Source organism: Macaca fascicularis, chromosome 9 (assembly GCF_037993035.2).
Source record: "Macaca fascicularis isolate 582-1 chromosome 9, T2T-MFA8v1.1".
NCBI lineage: Eukaryota > Metazoa > Chordata > Mammalia > Primates > Cercopithecidae > Macaca > Macaca fascicularis.
This window is the reverse complement of record NC_088383.1, coordinates 57,516,121-57,534,895: the sequence shown is the minus strand read 5'-3', so window position 1 is coordinate 57,534,895 and position 18,775 is coordinate 57,516,121. Positions and strand designations below refer to the sequence as shown.

Below are 18,775 nucleotides of genomic sequence, written 5' to 3'. Positions count from 1 at the left end.
TACCCATGTATATAAATCTCTATCCCATGTGCACAAAATACATAAAAACAAATACACTAAAATATTACTAGCTACATTATAGATACTTTTAATCTTTACCTTTTTCCTCAATATTTTATATTTGCCGTTGGTTCAAAAAAAATTTTTTTAATGCTTCCTGTTGCTCTCTTCCTCTCATCAGCACTAGTTAATATTATTTTCAAAAAGAGTATGCCCTGACCTTGGGGAACCAGAAGGTTTTAGTTAATTAGAATTATGAGGAAGCAGAGTAAGGATAAAAATAAACCAGGAAATAGGATGCAATGGACCCTATGTTAACACATCAAAAAACTGGAATTTAGAATTCTGATCTTAGAGTATAGGATTTCCAGTAACATATGTTCTTTCCATAAAATAATGATTCTTCCTTTATAGTTCTAGCAGTAACTATGTACACCAATAAAATAGTTAAACACATTTAGCTCTGTGCCTTATGAAGTGTTTTCACTTATTATTCTTTGATCTTATATCATCACTGACTACATTACTTTAAAATTCATACGCTAAATGAATTTAATACTGTTTTTTTAAAAAAGGAGGCCTCATCTTTTTACACATTATTACTGTTCATGATAATGTTGTCTCATGGAAAAACAGAGTTGCGGCAAAGGGCCAACTAACTCAAAGCAATACACCGCTCTGAATTCTTTCAATTAGGGATCTCAAAACGTTATTGCTTAACTGGTGCTTGCAATACCATACTAAGTCTTATGGTGATAAGAGTGACACCCATTATACTATAATTAACAACAGAAGGGGACAGCAAAATGCAGAATCACAAACAACTTTTTCTACTTAACTGGCAGAGAAAAGACGGGCAGCACAAAGCAGTGGCTGGGAGTTTGGCGTCTGGAGCCGACTATCTGGATTCAGACTCTGACTCTGCCACTCATGTATGACCCTGCACAAGTTACTTAACTTCATCTTGCCTGAGTTTCCCCATCTATGAGGGAGAGAGGAGAATAACCATATCTACCAGCAAGGTTAAATAATTAAATGAGTTACTATTTGTAAAGTGTTGGCACATAATATTTGTTAAAAGTAAAAGAAAAACCCTGAAACTAAAGTTCAAACACTTTATTAAATAACAAAACAATCGTAGGGATGCAGAAAAACCAAATTAGATAATTCAGAATACTGCATCCTCAATTTCTGAACTTCTTAAAAAGGGGTGGTTTTCAACTATCCCTTAGCAAAAGTACAAACTGGTCAAGTATAAATGACTTTCAGAGATGCCATAGAAGAGTTTGGCTGGATACAGATAAAGCGCCTTTTTGCTTATATAAATTGAACAGAAAAATGTTCTGTCTTTAAGACAAGTTTTAAGACACAATAAATACTAGCATCAACAGGTCACCTCAGTTGCTCTTGTTGACTACCAAAAAAAAGGCAAAAATGCTGATCTCAATGTGTCAAATCTGTTTAAAGTTTAGATGGAAGAAATGAGCAATCACATAAAATTAAGACTGAAGTCAACTTCCTAAAGAAATGGAGTGTCCCAGGTTAAGGCAAGATAAGTACAGGCTGAAAGACATTTTATCCTGCCAGAAAGCAAGGAAGCACTCAACGAACAACCAGGTCAGATCAAAATGGACACAGCAGCCACCTCAAGAGACTCTCACTGGCCAAATGTGAGAAAACCGATCATCAAAAAGAATAACACCTAAAGTGAACAGAAGGAAAAAAAAAGAATTACAGTCAAAATCAATGAAATTAAAAACAGGAAAATAGAAAAAAAAAAAAAAAAGCTGGCTCACTGAAAATATAAATCAAACTGTTAAACCTCTAGCCAGACTAATCAAGAAGTTCAAGACCACCCTGGCCAACATGGTGAAATCTCCACCTCTACTAAGAAATACAAAAATTAGCTAAGCACGGCGGCATATGCCTGTAATCCCAGCTACTTGGAAGGCTGAGGCAGGAGAATCATTTGAACCCAGGAGGTTGAGGTAGCAGTGAGCCAAGATCGCACCACTGCATTCCAGCCTGGGTGACAGAGTGAGATTCTGTCTCAAATAAAAAAAGAAGAAGAAGAAGAAAAAGGAGAGAAGGCACAAATTACTAATGTAACAAATGGAAGAGGGGTCATCATTACTTATCCCAAGTACATTAAAAGTACAACAAAGGAATACTATGAACAACTTGAACAAACCTGTAACTATTAAAGAAACTGAATCAATAATCTGAATAGATCTATATCTATTAAAAAATTGAACTGATAGTTATTAACTTTTTAAAACAGAAAATGCCAGGCCCGAAGTTTTACTGGTGAATTCTTCCAAACGTTTAAGGAAAAAAAATGTGATACCAATTCTCTATAACCTCTTGCAGAAAATAAAAACAGAAGGAACATTTCCTGACTTATTCTAAAAGAGCAGCATTATTCTAATAATAATAATAATAAAACAAAGAGATTGTAAGAAAAGAAAGCTACAGACCAGTATCTTTCATGAACATAGGTAACAAAAATCCACAACAAAATATTAGTAAATTGAATCCATTAATGTAGAAAAGGAATTATTCACCATAACCAGGTGAGATTTATCCCAGGTATACAAGGCTGGTTCTAAAATCTACTAATGTAACCCTAACCCACCACATCAACAGGCTAATGAATATAAATCAAACGGTCATATCAATGGATGCAGACAAAGCATCTAACAAAATCTAACACCACTCATGATGAAAACGCTCAGAAAACCGAGAATGGAGAGGAATTTCCTCAATTTGATTTTTTTAAAAAAATCTACTCTACTCCCCTCAAAAAACCCTCTACAGTGAACATAGTACTTAATGGTGAAAAACTAGATACTTTCCCCCTAAGAACAAGAATAAGGCAAAAACGTCTCCTCCCATCACTCCTATTGAACATCATACCTAAAGTCCTAAATACTGCACTAAGACAATAAAAGGGAAGAAAAGGCACACAGATGGAGGGGCGACAAGAAATAAAACTGTTTTTGTTTGCAGATGACATGACTGTCTACCTAGAAATTTCTGAAGAATTGAAAAAAAAAGAAAAAACCCTCCTAGTTGATACAGCTGTTTCCACTGCGTGTGAGTTAACAATTCTGATACTGCTGTAAGATCTACGTTGGAACTGAACAACTAAGTAAATACGTGGTGTGTGCTGGGAGGCAGGTTTCTCGCTACTGGAGGAAATTTACTGGTAAGGGGAGGACCAGGAATGATCCATATGGTAATAGATTAGAGTTGAAGACACTAAGAATTCATGTTTAGCTTATACAGATACAGATGGTTACAAATATTTATGCACATATACTGATATGTAATATTAAATACTTATATGTGTCTATCTAGACATGTAGATATACAGATATTTCTAATATATGAATATATTTCTTTGCTCTATCTGCTGAGAGTACCTAAAAGAAACAACATCCCAGTAGCAACAAGCACACCTAGAACTTTGTTTCTAATACCATTTTCTAATTAAAGGAAACAGTGCTCCTTAGAGAAATGGCTGATCCCAGGACTAGGGTAGAAAACATACAAGATGAGCTGGGAGCATCCTGCAGTGCCAGAAAGAAAGTGCTCAGAAAACACCCACGCTGATGGAAGTATGTCAAAGGCACAGAAGCTAACTAAAGGGGCTCCCAATGGCCAAATCTGAAACAATGTGAGTAGCAAAATGAAGTATTATTAGTATTGGACTGTAACACAAAGTATAAAATAAGCAACCATGAGTCCATACTGATATAAATGACTAAATAAATCACTAAATGGGAGAAAATAAAAATCTCCTGCACAGAAGGATTCCAAATATTAATAATTTATGTAGACACTTTGCCATCAAGAAGCAGGACATAACTTTCTACTCTTTAAGTGTGGGCTGTGCATGGTCACTTTTCCCAAATAGTGCAGTATGAAAAGGAGGAAAAAAGAATAACTTTACAATGGAAAAATCTGACAAACATTACTTCACCAGGTGATCAAAATCAAAACCAAGTCATAAATTATGTTAACAGTACATACCCTTGACAGGATGTGATGAAATGATGCTTTACCTCTGTGGATTTTCCTTCTAGAAACCCATAAGGCTAGTCTAAAAATAAGAAAAACATTAGACAAATTCCAATAAAACGGTATCCCACAAAATATCTGAGCAGTCATGGTCATCAAAAAAAGGAATATCTGAGAAACTCACAGCTAAGAAATCCTAAGGAGATACGACAAAATGTAATGTGGTATCCCAGATGGGATCTTGTAAAAACAAAACAAAACAAAACAAAAACACTAGCTAAAATCTAAGAAAAGCTGTATAAGCTATGGATTTTAGTGAATAATGTACCAATAATTTTCACTAACTGTAACAAATGTGCCATGCAAACATATGATGTTAATTATAGGAGAAATTGGGTGTGGGGTATATAGAAACTATAGTATATACTCAATTTTTCTGTAAAACCAAAACTTCTACAAATGAAGACTATTTTAAAAAGGATGACTGAAATGATCATAAAACTTTTGAAAAATCAAAAATCCCTGTGACACAGAGAGAGTGAAAGTTATGTGCCACTTTTTGGAGATGACTATTAACCAATTTTCAAAACCGGTATGTTAAAAAGTTGGTACGTTAAAGAGAAATAAAAATTTATCTCATCTTGTTAGGAAGAACTGTAGTTCAATCCTAGTTGACAAGGGGGAAAGGTCTTTTTAACAAAGGAAAGCTGGTTAATATTAATAGATCAAGAAGGATGATAGGTGGGAGGTCCAGGTGGGCAGATCACTTGAGATCAGGAGTTTGAGACCAGCCTGGCCATTATGGTGAAACCCTGTCTCTACTAAAAATATGAAAATTAGCCAGGCGTGGTGGCGCGTGCCTGTAGTCCCAGCTACTCGGGAGGCAGAGGTGACAGAATCGCTTGAACCCAGGAGGTGGAGGTTGCAGTGACCAGAGATGGTGCTACTGCACTCCAGCCTGGGTGACAGAGCGAGACTCTGTCTGAAAAAAATAAAAATAAAAACAAAAAAGAAGGATGATAGGGTTAGAAAAACAAAAAACAAAAACAAAAAAACACCATTTGCAAGCCCAAATGAAACAACTGATTCAAAGCTCACCAAAAGACTCTAAACACATACGCTGCTGGAAAACAGAATATTCACAGGGAACCAAAATGTCATCTCACTGATCAACTGCTGATTGTCAAGGGCAAACCCATCGTTATAATGGATAGATCTGGTGAATACCATCTTAACACCAAATGATCACACTTTAGGCAAACCACCTGATGCCTGTGTTATGAGTCAATATAATGTACACAGGAATAACTAAGCCAAAAAAACTAAATATAATCCAGCCTTTAGACTCAATCTTCTACTTTAGGAAACACAGTGGGAATAGAGATACAAGTTAATTGCTACAAGAAAACAATCAGACAAATCCAAAATATGGGAAACATTCTATGACAAATGGCCTGGTCTCTTCAAGAAGCCAGTATCATAAGTGTAAAAAACAAAAAAATAGAAAACAGGACAATTGTAGTATGTTAAAAGTGACTAAAGCAACAACAATCAAATGTAGTTCATAAACTGATTCAATATTGGTTTGAAAAAGTTGACCTTTTTGGAGAAGAGGGGCAGAACAAGATGGAAGAATAGGACTCCCCAGTGATTGCCCCTAACAGAAACATCAATGTGAACACTATCCATGCACGAAAACATCTTCACAAGAGCTAAGGAAATAAGGTGAGAAATCACAGTATCTGATTGCAGCACAAACTGACCTTTTGGGGAAATAATTAGCAAAACTTGAATATGAACTAGATATTAAGGGCTTAAGTATGACATATGTAACAGAATGTGTTTATCTTTAGGAGAGACATAAACAAATATGACAAAAAAGCTAACAACTACAATATCCAAATGAAGTATACAGGTGTTTACCATAATATTCTTTCAATGTGTATGTCTGAACATTCTTCAGTTGGGAGTGATATGAGAGAATGAAGTCACTTTAAAATGTGGGTGAGGACGGTGGCCAAAATGTTCAGTTTTAAGGAACCAAAAAACAGTAATAGCCGATTCTACTGACAGGTGTAACAAAGAAACACACTGATCTTAAACCAGGTTCCTATGACACATATACTGGAAGATGGAGCCAAAAAAGAGAGGGCATCACTTTACCAAACAATTCCTATCCTCAAAGTTTAAAATATCAACCAAAACTCTGCTGATAAAACCTTCTGAAATACACCCAGTATCTATCATTTTCTCAAGGGCTATTAAAGATATATCATTTTTCCTCAATTATAATGATTAAGATGGATGGAAAACTTTGTAATTTTGAAATTTAAGAAGTATGGGAATAGCTTAGAGAATCAAAAACAAAAACTCTTTAAGACCTTACATTTATTTTCATACACAGATGAAGATGGCATCCTAAATCAAAATCAGTATCATTTTGTATCTCTCATATAAATAATGGGTTCTATGAAATTACATTTGTTCTGCAATCCCTTACATACTAGTGGTTGGGCAGATTTATACTGCTATAAACACAACTGTAAGTCCAGCCCCAAAGTTGACTCCTTCAATTAATGACTCAGTATCCTAGGGTTTCTCTGCGAAATTTTAAAATTTTATTCAACATGACTAAGTAGATACTTCTCAAAGCCACCCCCATAATACCTAGATTCCACAGTCTTTTAATTATGACAATTTCATTACAACAAATATCTCAGCTCCTTTTATACATGACTGCCCTTTTACACTCCTAATAGACATGAAAATGTTACCCTATACCTTTATCTTTTCTAAACTTTGCAAAAATATCTAGTTTTTTCTGCCATTTTCCCCTCCCATTTCTATTTCCAAGGCGATTTCCCCCTTTTCTAATAATTCCTATAATCTGTAGAAACTGGTACCCAAAATCTTACCCCTAGGAAAAACTGAAATCACATATACTACAATTTCAAATAGAGAATCTTATGACATAAACCTTGATCAACCTAACAAATCATTTTCCTTAACATGGTGAACTAGATAATTCAAACCAATTATCTTACTGGGAGCAACTAGAAAAACTGGACACCTGCTCAAGTCCCCAGTAAAAAATATTTTAAAAATCAAAACCAAAAAACCTGTTTGAGGGCATCAGAGTGCCAAGGTAGTGAAAAAGCATGAAGACCAAGATCTAGTAGAATAAGGAAAAGCTCATAAGGGAGCCTGGCATCTGGGGCCGTTTTTCCTCCTGATGGGATCTGCTAATTCCAAAGAGGTGGCTGAGAAGCTGAGCTTGAACTTGCAACCGATTTACACAACTAGAGATGATAAAATATTGGAGTTAAGGGTTCAAGAAAGTGTGGGGGTGGGGGCATGTGGGGCTGATAACACCCCTGGCTTTATGCTAGGACTCCAAGGGGTCATATCCCAGAAGAAAATAAAACAAAATAGACCAGCCTTCGTAGACTCTGGAACCCAGTTTTGAAACATTATAGTCTCTGACTGGATTAAGATGATCCAGGATTGCTAGTGCCACTAGCTTGCCTCCTGCCAAAAGTCAACAAAAATCCTCTCTAGAAGGAGACAGCATCATTCCCAAACCTTAAATTATCTATATAATTTTTATTACATAACGTCTTAAGTTATCCAACACAGACATGCTTAATATATTCAAAAAAGTTTTTTGGTTTTTTTTTGATAATCATGAAAGACTGGCGCAGTACAAAACTCTGCTAACTTCAAAATTTCAAATACTTTACTTCATAATCCTTACGTTCATCTCCGATGAATTCTTTAGGAATTCCCACAGCTGTTCTATGCCCTCCTTACTGCCCTTCAGTCCCCATGCACTTGAAAACTTCACGTACTAAAGTAAGAAAAATCAGTCATCCAATCTAAAAGGAGTTCATACACTCACAGACGACCCTCTAACCTGTCTTCTCTGTATATTACCTGAGAGGGAACATACTCCACTAAGTTGCCACAAGAGAGTGAACTCTATCGGGGAGACACCATAGGTTTTCCAACATTTTACAACATAATCCATTACACACACACCTCTGTGTGTATCTCTATATAAATATACTCACACATCTATGGGAAACACAACTTTCAAAAAATTCTGAACTACAGTAATCAACACACTGTGGGAACATAAGCATAGACACATAGATCAATGGAATAGAACTCAGAGTCCAGAAATAAATCTGCCTTTTTTTCAAGAATGCCCAAGACAATTTGGTAAGAAAGAATAGCATTTTCAACAAATGGAGCTAGGAGTACTGCATGTCTACAAGCAAAAGAATGACCTCATATACGTTCCTCATACCATACACCATAAAATTAACTCAACATGGATCACAGACCTAAATGTAAGAGCTAAAACTATAAAACTCAGAAAAAAACGTAGAAGTTGTCTTCATGACCTTGAGTTAAGCATTGGCTTCTTATAAAATATTCCAAAAGCACAAGGGAAAAACAAATACGTTGTATTTCTTCATTGAAATTAAAACTTTTTGTGCTACAAATGATGCCATCAAGAAAGTAAAAAGACTACCTCCAAAACAGGAGAAAATATTTATAAACCATACATCTGTTAAGCAACTTGTATCTCTAATATATAAAGAACTCTTTGGCCAGGCGAGGAAGCTCATGTTTGTAATCTCAGCACTTTTTGAGGCCAAGGTGGGAGCATCACTTGAGCCCAGGAGTTAGAGCACCTGGGCAGCACAGTGAGACCCCATCTCTACAAAAAAAAATTAAAAATTAGCAGGGCACACCTGTGGTCCTAGCTACTTGTGAGGCTGGGGAGGGAGGATCACTTGAGGTAAAATTTTTTGTACTAAAAATACAAAAAAATTAGCCAGGACTAATGGCAGGCACCTGTAATCTCAGCTACTCAGGAGGCTAAGGCAGGAGAATTTCTTGAACCTGGGAGGCTGAAGTGAGCCAAGATCACACCACTGCACTCTAGCCTGGGCGAGAGAGCAAGACGTCACCTCAAAAAAAATAAAAAAGAGATAGCCAGAATGAGCAAAACTACAAAGAAAGTAGGTTAAGTGGCTGTTTAGGGCCAGGGAGAGTGGTGTATGTGCGTTTGAAGAAATGGGGAGTGACTGCTAGTGAGTATGAGGTTACTTTCTGGGGCGACAAACATGTTCTAAAGTTAGGTTGTGATGATGGTTCCATTATTCCAGGAATATACTAAAAAAGCTTTGAGCTGTGTATTTCAAATAGATAACTATAATGGTATGTGAATTATACCCCAATAAAACTGTTAAAAAATTCTTAGTCCCTTATTATACATGACACGCTATGGTATTTTCTACTTCATTTCTTTTAAAAACATAACAGAAGTTGTGATCTCCTAAATTCATTCTATAACCTACTAATGGGTCATGACTAACAATTTGAAAGCACTGCCACAGAGTCCTACCTACAACACTAAAACTTATAACCACCGTCTCCTGTATCAGGACTAATCCCCTCATACCTCACATCCCTGCTGATGGTCACCAGAAAATGTCCAGTTCTCCCTGGTTATCTATTATTCCCTGAATTCTCACTGCCATACTGCTGTGTACGTCCTCCATTTGACTCAATTCTTCATCCTCCTAATTCCTTTACTTGGCCTTCTGAAATTCCCAATTTGTGACAAGCAAACTCAGCCTGTTACACTACCTATATCCTTTCTTGTCATTGTCTATCCTCCCTCCAATTCTTCCTTATTCAGTGAGGACATTACAACTGGTTTACAGTATGTACCCTTACTCCCCTCACTAGTTGCTGATTTCACCACGCATGCAGACTGACCCTTTTTTAATACCTCAGACTTTTAACTCATTGGCCTCCTCACATTCCGGACTTGTCTCTGAATTCTAACTCTGCAGCCCACACCCAAGGTCATCCTGAGCATCAATTATGTCAATAATTATCATACTTGTGAAATCTCTCTTTCAGATATCCCACTCTGACCATGGCATTCAATCTTTCAAATTAACTTACTCAAACCCTGTGGCCAGTTACATACTCAACCACCACCCCACAATAAGCATTCTAGTTAAAAGGCCCTTATTTCCCTTGTCCCCTTTTCCTTCTTTTGTACTGATCTGGTGTGATGGTTAGCTGTAAGTATCAATTTGGCTAGGCTGTAGTACCCAGTTATTCAAACAATTATGTAGTTGCTGTGAAGGTATTTTGTAGATGTGATTAATATCTACAAACAGTCAAGTTTAAGTACCGGAGCTTATCCTTGATACCGTGGGTAGGCCTCATCCAATCACTTGATAAGGCTTTAATAGCAAAAACAAGTTTCCCTGAGAAAAACAAAATTCTGCCTCAAAGCTGCAGTATTAACTCCTGACCAAGAATTTCCTGCCTGTCCTACAGATTTCAGACTTGCCAGCCCTCACAAAAATAAATGCCTTAAAATCTCAGTCTATCTATCTATAACTCAGATTGGTTCTGTTTCTCTGGAGAACTCTACTACACCTGGCAAAATCTCACCCTGGGTAAATCCAACCACCTGCCTTATCTGTGCCTGTAACTAATCAGCTAAATAATGCTGGGGAGGGTGGTCACAAAACCAGGTTGACCGATATCACTTTAACTTCAAGATTTTAAACCTTAAATGAACAATCAATACTTCTTGACAAACTGCTTCAAACTCCTCACACTCCCATCCCTTTCTGCCCATATGAATCTCATGCTTCACTGAGCAAACAAACCACAAGAGAAGATGAAAGCCAGGAGAACAGGTCTTCATCTTCCAACTTCCAAACTTCCTCACAAGGGCACACTTTTCCACATTTCCTCCTGTTAGATGGAAAAGATTTCTCCTCTAATGAGGGCCAAACTCTCTACCTGTACTCTGCATCCCCTTTCCTACATACAGCAATGCCATTTTCACTCAATTTCTGAGCCTCACAATTTCCTTTATCTACCAACCCATTTCTTTGTTCACTTTAGAGCTAATCTTAAAAGAGTGGTCTACACCCACTGTGTCAGCACTTGCTCATATCTCACTCTTTTTCAAAGTGTTTCATTCAGGGGCTAGGTGTGGTGGCTCACGTCTATAATCCCAGCAATTTGGGAGGCTGAGGTGGGAAGATCACATGAGGCCAGGAGTTTGAGACCAGCCTGGGCAACACAGTGAGACCTCATCTTTACAAAAAACTTAAAAATTAGCCAGCCGAGTCCCAGCTACTTGGGAGGCTGAGACAGGAAGATCCACTTGAGCCCAGGAGTTTAAGGCTGCAATAAGCTATGATCACACCACTGCACTCCAGCCTGGGCAACAGAGGGAGATGGTCTTTAAAAAAAAAAAAAATCATTCATTGTTTTTTAACCATCTTCAACTTGGCTTCTTTCTTCCTACTTTAATAAAATCGTCAAACAAGATCACCAACAACTTCCCATATAATCTCTCTATGCCTGTTTCCTCATGTATAAAATGGGCCTAACAGTGCCCACCTTGTAGGGTTGCTGTGTGATGTTTAAATAATTTAACATACATAAAGCACAAGAATAGTGGCTGATACATGATAGGCACCAAATAGGGTATGTATTAGTTCTTATACTATTAGGATAGTCTGGATTCTTATTTTCCCAAGGTTCTAACTTTTTGTTTCTAGTTACTTAACAATGTATGGGTCCTTGAGCAGAAAACCACCTCAGCTTTTTGGTGGGAGCAGGGGAAGGGAAGAAGAGACAGAAAATGAACTATTTAATCCCCATTAAGCAATGAGATCTCTACTGAAATTCAGCTAAGTATCTAACTACCATATAATTTTATAAGGATGAGCGACCTGCCTCAAACCCAGTCGCCAAATCAAACTCACTCTTTGCACTCTCTCACTCCTGTGCTTTCCTGACTTGCTGATTTCAGCATTTTTCCAAGCTTAAGACCCTCCTGTCTATATTCATTCACTTCATACTTCTACATATCTTGACCTCTGACCGTACGCTCTCTGACACCAGACTAAACTATATTTCAGGGAGCTGCCTCTGACTGCTAAGCACATAGAAAGCAGCCTATATGTATAGTCACACCTTGCTTAAGGACGGGGATACCTTCTGAGAAACGCATCGTTAGGCAATGCCGTCACTGTGCGAACATCATGGAATGTACTTACACCAACCTAGATAGTATAACATACCTAGGCTATAATATGGTGTAGCCTATTGACCCTAGGCTACGAACCTGTACAGCATATTACTGTACTGAATACTGCAGGCGACTGTAACACAACGGGAAGTATTTGTGTATCTAAACATAGAAAAAATAGAGTAAAAATATGGTATAATTTAATGGGACCACTGTCACATGTGTGTTCTGTCACTGACTGAAACCTCACCATGGGGTACATGACTGTATTATTAAATAAGAGACAAGGCAGTTAACTGCTATTACATTAGCTATCAAGTGATTGATCCCCAACTTGTCCATTTAACATTTTGAAAACCACAGTTCATTTCAAGTTACATTAACTTTAGAAAGAAAACTTCACACTACTTTAAGTATTCCCATAATCCCTCCCTAATTTCATTATTATTCATAACCTTTAAATACTCAACAGATAAACAGATATTTTGGCTCTCGTTTCACATATAATGGAGGAAAACTATAATCTTCTAAAAATCACCACTATGAATGCAATAAAAAAAATATAGCGGTATTAAAAAGTTGGGGGAGGGAGGAGGTAAAAATCAAAGGAAACAAAAAAGCTGGCATGACATATCAGAAAAATCAAAAATTCAACTACAAAACTATTAGAAATAATAAATATTCTACAGGGGGCTTATCATTTAATATATAAAAAATATTAACTAATTTACAAAATAAAAAAGCTTTCATATATAAAACCAGATAGAAGATAAAATGGAAAAAAAGATGCCATTTCCGGCAGGAAAAAAAAAAAAAAACAGAAAAACTTAAATATATAAAATAGCAAAAAAAAAAAAATTCTTTTTAATGTTTAAAAATGCTATCAGGAACCCAAAATGAGACTTCAACAAATAAAAAGGTTAAGTTTTTCCTATTCTTGGATATAAAGGTACAACATCATAAAGCTGTCACTTATTTTTTAAATACAAAGAAATCCTAACAGTAAACTGAATCCATGTAATAGAAGTCAATCACTGGGGAGCAAGGTAACTTGAAAAGGATGTACAAAATGCTTCTGGGTGATGGAAGTGTTCTTTATTTTGATCTGGGGTTGCACAAGTGTATACATAAGCAAACTTATTGGACTGTAATGCTTGTGCATCTAGCTGTACATAATTTTACCACAATAAAACAAAAAAACTGATTCCAACAGAAAGACTGGCAGAGGAGGGGTACAGACTAGACTAGATGGGTTGTTTCTGAAAGTTCATATAAAATAAACAAGATAGAAGCCAGAAAAATACTTCTGAAAAGAGAAATAAAAGGGAATTAGACCTAGCAGAAAACACAGCATATGCTACAATAATAAAAACAGGATGGCTTGGGTCCCAAACAGGCGGATGGGTCAGTGGGACCAATGGTACCAAACACACGTGGAAATTTTGTAAATGGTAAAAGTGGCATTTTAAATCAGTAAGACAAAGATGGACTATTTAATAAATGGTATAGGGGCAACTGGATGGATATCTGGTGAAGAAAATAAAGTTGGAACTATACATAATATCCTACCATAGAATGGAAAACAGCAAATTGGGGAAAAATATTTCCAAAAAATAGCATGGAGCCAATCTGTAAAATTAATCCTAAAAATCTAGGAAAATGAGCAACAAAGCAATAGAAAAATACGCAAAGACAAGGACAGTTCAAAATAAAGAAAATACAAACAGTCCTTAAAAGATGAAAGATGTTTAAGGGTAACAAGAAGCAGGCATCCTTACACAGTGCTGGTGGAATGGAAGGTGGACAACCTCTACAGGCTTCACTTCAGCAATACATAAAAATACAAATGCATATACACTGGCCTAGGAACTCTACCTCTGGAAATTTATCCTATGCATTTAAGTGCAACATGATGTATGCACAAGGTAATCCACTGCACCATGGTTTTTGATAGCAAAAGTCTGAAAACTACCTAAATATGCATCAAAAAGGAGTTAAATGGTACACCAGTATAATGATGTTATAGACTGTCTGTGTCCCTCCAAATTCATATGTTGAAGCCCTACCCTCCAACTTGATAGTATTTGGAGGAGAAATCTTTAGGAGGTAACTAAGCTTCTCATGTATTAGGTCATGAGGGTGGAGTCCCCATGATAGGATGAGGAACAAACTAGAGATCTTAGGGGCCATGTGAGGATACATCCAGAAACCAGCCACCTGTAAAGCCAGGAATAGGGCCCTCAACAGGGAACCAAATTGGTTAAGTAGCCTAATCTTGAATTTCCCAACTTCCAGAACTGTGAGAAATAAATTTCTGTTGTTTAAACCACTCAATCTACGGTATTTTGATATAGCACCCCAAACAGAGTAACACAAATGGAATACCACAAAGATGTTAAAAAAGATGTTAAAATACCACAAAGATGTTAAAAAAAGCATGCTATTTACATACTGATATGACTGATATAAAATAATATCTCAGCTATATTAAAACAAAAAAGCAGGCCACGTGCGGTGGCTCACACCCATAATCCCAGCACTTTGGAGGCCAAGGCAAGTGGATCACCTGTAATCCCAGCTACTCAGGAGGCTGAAGGAGGAGAATCACTTGAACCTGGGAGGCAGAGGTGGCAGTGAGCCGAGACTGCGCCACTGCACTCCAGCCTGGGCAACAAGAGTGAGAATCCGTCTCAAAAAACAAACCAACAAGCAAAAAACAAAAAAGCAAAGGGTGGTACATATTGCATCCATCAACTTAGATTAAATAAAAAGGGAGGAAGCAGAGCAAAGGCTACACAGTACTGTATATATGTATGATACCTATCCTTCATTGGCAAAGCCAAAATCCATAAAGCTGTGAAAAATACAATAAGTTTAGTACAAACATATTTGGTAGCAAAACCTGACGAGATGTAGCATAAGATTTTATAATCTTTATTCACCCCACTTGTATTTGTTATGCTTTTATAAAAATATTAACATCTTTGATTATTTCTGGGTTTTTTATTTTTTTTTATTTTTTGAGACAGAGTCTCACCTCTGCCGCCCAGGCCGGAGTGTAGTGGCATGATCTCGGCTCACTGCAACCTCCACCTTCCAGACTGAAGTGATTCTCCTGCCTCAGCCTCCTGAATAGCTGGGATTACAGGCGCGTGCTACCACGCCCAGCTAATTTTTGTACTTTTAGTATAGATGTAGTTTCACTATGTGGGCCAAGTTGGTCTCAAACTCCTGACCTCAGGTGATCCACCCGCCTCAGCCTCCCAAAGTGCTGGGACTACAGGCGTGAGCCACCACGCCTGGCCTATGTCTGAATTTTTTACAGAAATGCTAATGTGTTTAATTACGAGGCTACAACCTCTTACTAGGGATTTTGGATAATATGGTAGATGCGCTATCTTATCTTCCTACAATTGCAAAAAAAGAAGCCTTCATTCTAAAATACATCTGGACCAAGGATTCTGAACAAAGGATTACACACTTACACACACATAAACTATCTTTGGAAGTATTCACAGGAAATTTAAGTTTCCAGGTAGAAGAACTAGGTGGCTACACACAGTAGAAAAGGAGATTCTTTATCTTTTTAAATCTTTGGAATTTTGAGTCAAAGTGAATTAATTACTACTTAGTCAAAATATAAAATGTAAACAAAGTAAAACATTAAGACTTTTAAATTCTCAATAGTAACAGACAAAGCTAGATACTTGGGTTTTTGTTTGTTTTAACTGAAAAGTGACCCTTTCTCAGGTCACAGAGAAATCCATACAGCAGGAGCTTTTCTTTATCTTACCTTTGGTTGACCCAATGGCATCTGAAAGTAAAGAGAGCCATCCTTTCTGGAATAAGTCAGAAAATGGTGATTTTTCTACCCAATTAATGACTTTTAGGAAATAGCATCTTATCAATGTTTTTGATGTTTCCTGCCGAGCAAAGCAAGTGCTTGTATGTGGCTGTTTTTCGTTTCTAGTGTCCCCAGAAATATGGTAGGTGGCGGGCTTGAGTCTCTCAGCACCGAGAAGCAGTACTGGAGGCCTACACTTCTCAATACTGGAGAGAGACTTTAAAAAGTGTTTCAAGTACAGATCTAGCCTTACATCGTAACAGCTCCAATACAAAGGAGATTGAGAACTCTGGTTAGTACCTGAATAGCATCTTTTCTACTGTCAGCTTTTCATATTTTTCATATACTTATTTTGATACCCTGTTGTATTCCAGAATGAATTTATAAGGTTTGTCTTTTCTTATGATTTGGATTTTGACTAATGTGCACCACACTCTCAACTTAAACCAGGAATCAGAAAAGATACCTTGCTTTCTGAGGTTTATCGAGTGAGTACAAAGGCATGGCAAGAGACACAAGGTTTGGAAGGCCCCAAATGCCCCAATGACAAAAGAAATTCCTAATGAAATGACTAACAATATTTGCTTCCTTGTGTTAGGACATAAATGTGCTTACGTTAATCCTTATCTTCTATCAAATTATACTCGGCTCACTGAGGGTAGAAACTGACTTCTATTTCCTTTGGCTCCCACATCATCAAATACCTGGATTGGTATAATGCAATGCACAGTAAATATTGCCGAAGTAAAAACCAGTGTCATCTCATAGTAGAGTAGATGCTCTCAAGAAGGAACAAGAAATTTGATCTACCATTATAACCATACAAACGCTAAACAGAAGACTTAGAAAAACACAGAAAATACAGAAAAGATAATATTTCTAAGTAGTACTAATAAATAATCTCCCTAATTTTTTAAGAGGCCTCCATGCCTCAATGAATTGTTGTGGTTACCAGGTCTCTGACAAATTTGCAATCTTCGCAGAATCAAAGATCCCAATAACACTAAATTTAAAAGATGTGACAGCATTCCATTTTCTTCAAATGTGTCACATGATAAAGCTATTCGTAGTTCCTAAATTCTCATTCCTTTAGATGTCTATAATAAACCTAGGAAAGCGTAGGCAATTTTCTGCTGTGGGAAAAGGCAAAAAATCGTGAAAGTGGCAAATATGTTCCCTTCAATATATGCTTTTGGAACATTTCCAAATTTTAAGATAGAGAGGATTACTGGTCCAAATGTTAATATAAATCATCTCAGTCAATTCAGATTATATGAGACGATCGAATTTTAGATAAACCCCCAGAGATGCAGAGTGAAACAAATGGCATATTCTGGAGAATTAGAATGGACACTGTGCATTAAACTGGTTTGACATTTACTTGGCATTTTATGTTTGTTCAAAGTTAAAAATAAGTGATAACAATAGCAAAAACTACCTGAATACTTCTATCTACCATTCCAGGCACCATACCAGTACTAGGCACTTTACATGCAGTACCTTATTTAAACCTCACAGACCTATGAGGTTATGTGCTATTATTATTCTCATTTGACAGACAATAAAACAGGCCCAAATATGTTATATAACCTGAACGAGCCTATACCACAGTTAGATTGGAGCACAATTAGAACTCAGGCTGACCTTAAAACCCACACTAGCAATCACTATAAGGTTTGGGTTCCTTAACTTTCTAAAGAATGGCAGATTTTAACTAAATCTGAAATACAATAAAGGGTAACAGCAAACACAGGCATGTCTTGTATTTGTATATAACCCCCTCCAAGAAAAAGAACGGAAGCTACTAAGTTTTCCAAAAAGGTGTCTCTCCTGTCTCTCTCTCTCTCTCTCCCCCCCACACACACAAAATTTTAAAAACTGGATTTCAGTGAAATTTGGCTTGCACAGAGATGTGAAGTAGGCTTTTGTTTGGCAGGAGCCCTTTCATACACCTTTTAAAAGAGCATAAATTCACTGTTCAGAGATGCCTTAAGTCTCATCCCTGACTATAAGCTTCCTGAGGATAATGAACTCTTCATTTTATGTCTTCCACAAAATCTCTGAGAGCATAGGGTCTCATGAGAAGGCATAATGCTGTGGAATAAATAAAAATCTCCCTTTCCAAGAATCTCCAGCTTATGGCGAAGTCTTCCATTTGTTTTCTAAGTCTGGATATTAAAGAAAAAATTTAACTCAACAATTTTTTTGGCTTCTGAAAATTACAAAATTCTAACTTTGACTACTGTTCTTAACTTGGGCTTCTGATTATCACCCAAGAAGGGCTCTTTTTGTCCTAGTATGTTTTCTCTAGAACCACCTATCTGAGGAACAAGCCTTCTATTAAAAAAAAGTTCTGACAGCCTGAGTTTATAGTTTTAAAGCCAAAAACATTAAGGCACTTGCCTAAAGCTCCAGAACTTGTTGATGACAAAGTCCAGATGGCAGAACTGAGAAATGAACCTAGGTCTGATTCCTGGATTGCTCTAGCTCCACCTATTGACCTGAATGACAGGGTAACTCACTTCAATACTTCTGTCACCTTTCAGTCAAATCATTTCTGAAATCAAAGTTCAACTTAACCTGCATTAAGAGTAAAAATGCAAGGCTTCTAAATGTTCAGGTAAAGAGCACATGATGAAGACAATCAGCATCACAGTTCACTGACATAGGCAAATGATTCATATATAAAGCTATGCGGTTATAATGACTTCCTTGGACTACGTGAATCAGAAAGGCTACTACCCATACCATTGACTTGACCAGAGACCTCTAGAGCGCTGGAATCCTAATGTCAGACATTATTTTGTATTTCTACTCGTGCA

At 36.9% G+C, this 18,775-nt stretch overlaps 1 protein-coding gene across 16 annotated transcripts in view; it reads right to left on the bottom strand.

Annotated features, from left to right (window-relative positions):
• Window positions 1–18,775, bottom strand: part of MAPK8 (mitogen-activated protein kinase 8) — a 134,859-nt gene that overhangs the window by 112,981 nt on the left and 3,103 nt on the right. For 8 of the 16 annotated variants that reach the window (XM_045399916.2, XM_045399908.2, XM_045399917.2 and 5 more), the window contains one exon: window positions 4,036–4,105. The exons of the other annotated variants lie outside the window; for them this stretch is intronic. The gene's annotated coding sequence lies outside the window, so the exon portion shown is untranslated. The remainder of the gene's footprint in view (window positions 1–4,035; window positions 4,106–18,775) is intronic. 16 annotated transcript variants of the gene reach the window in all.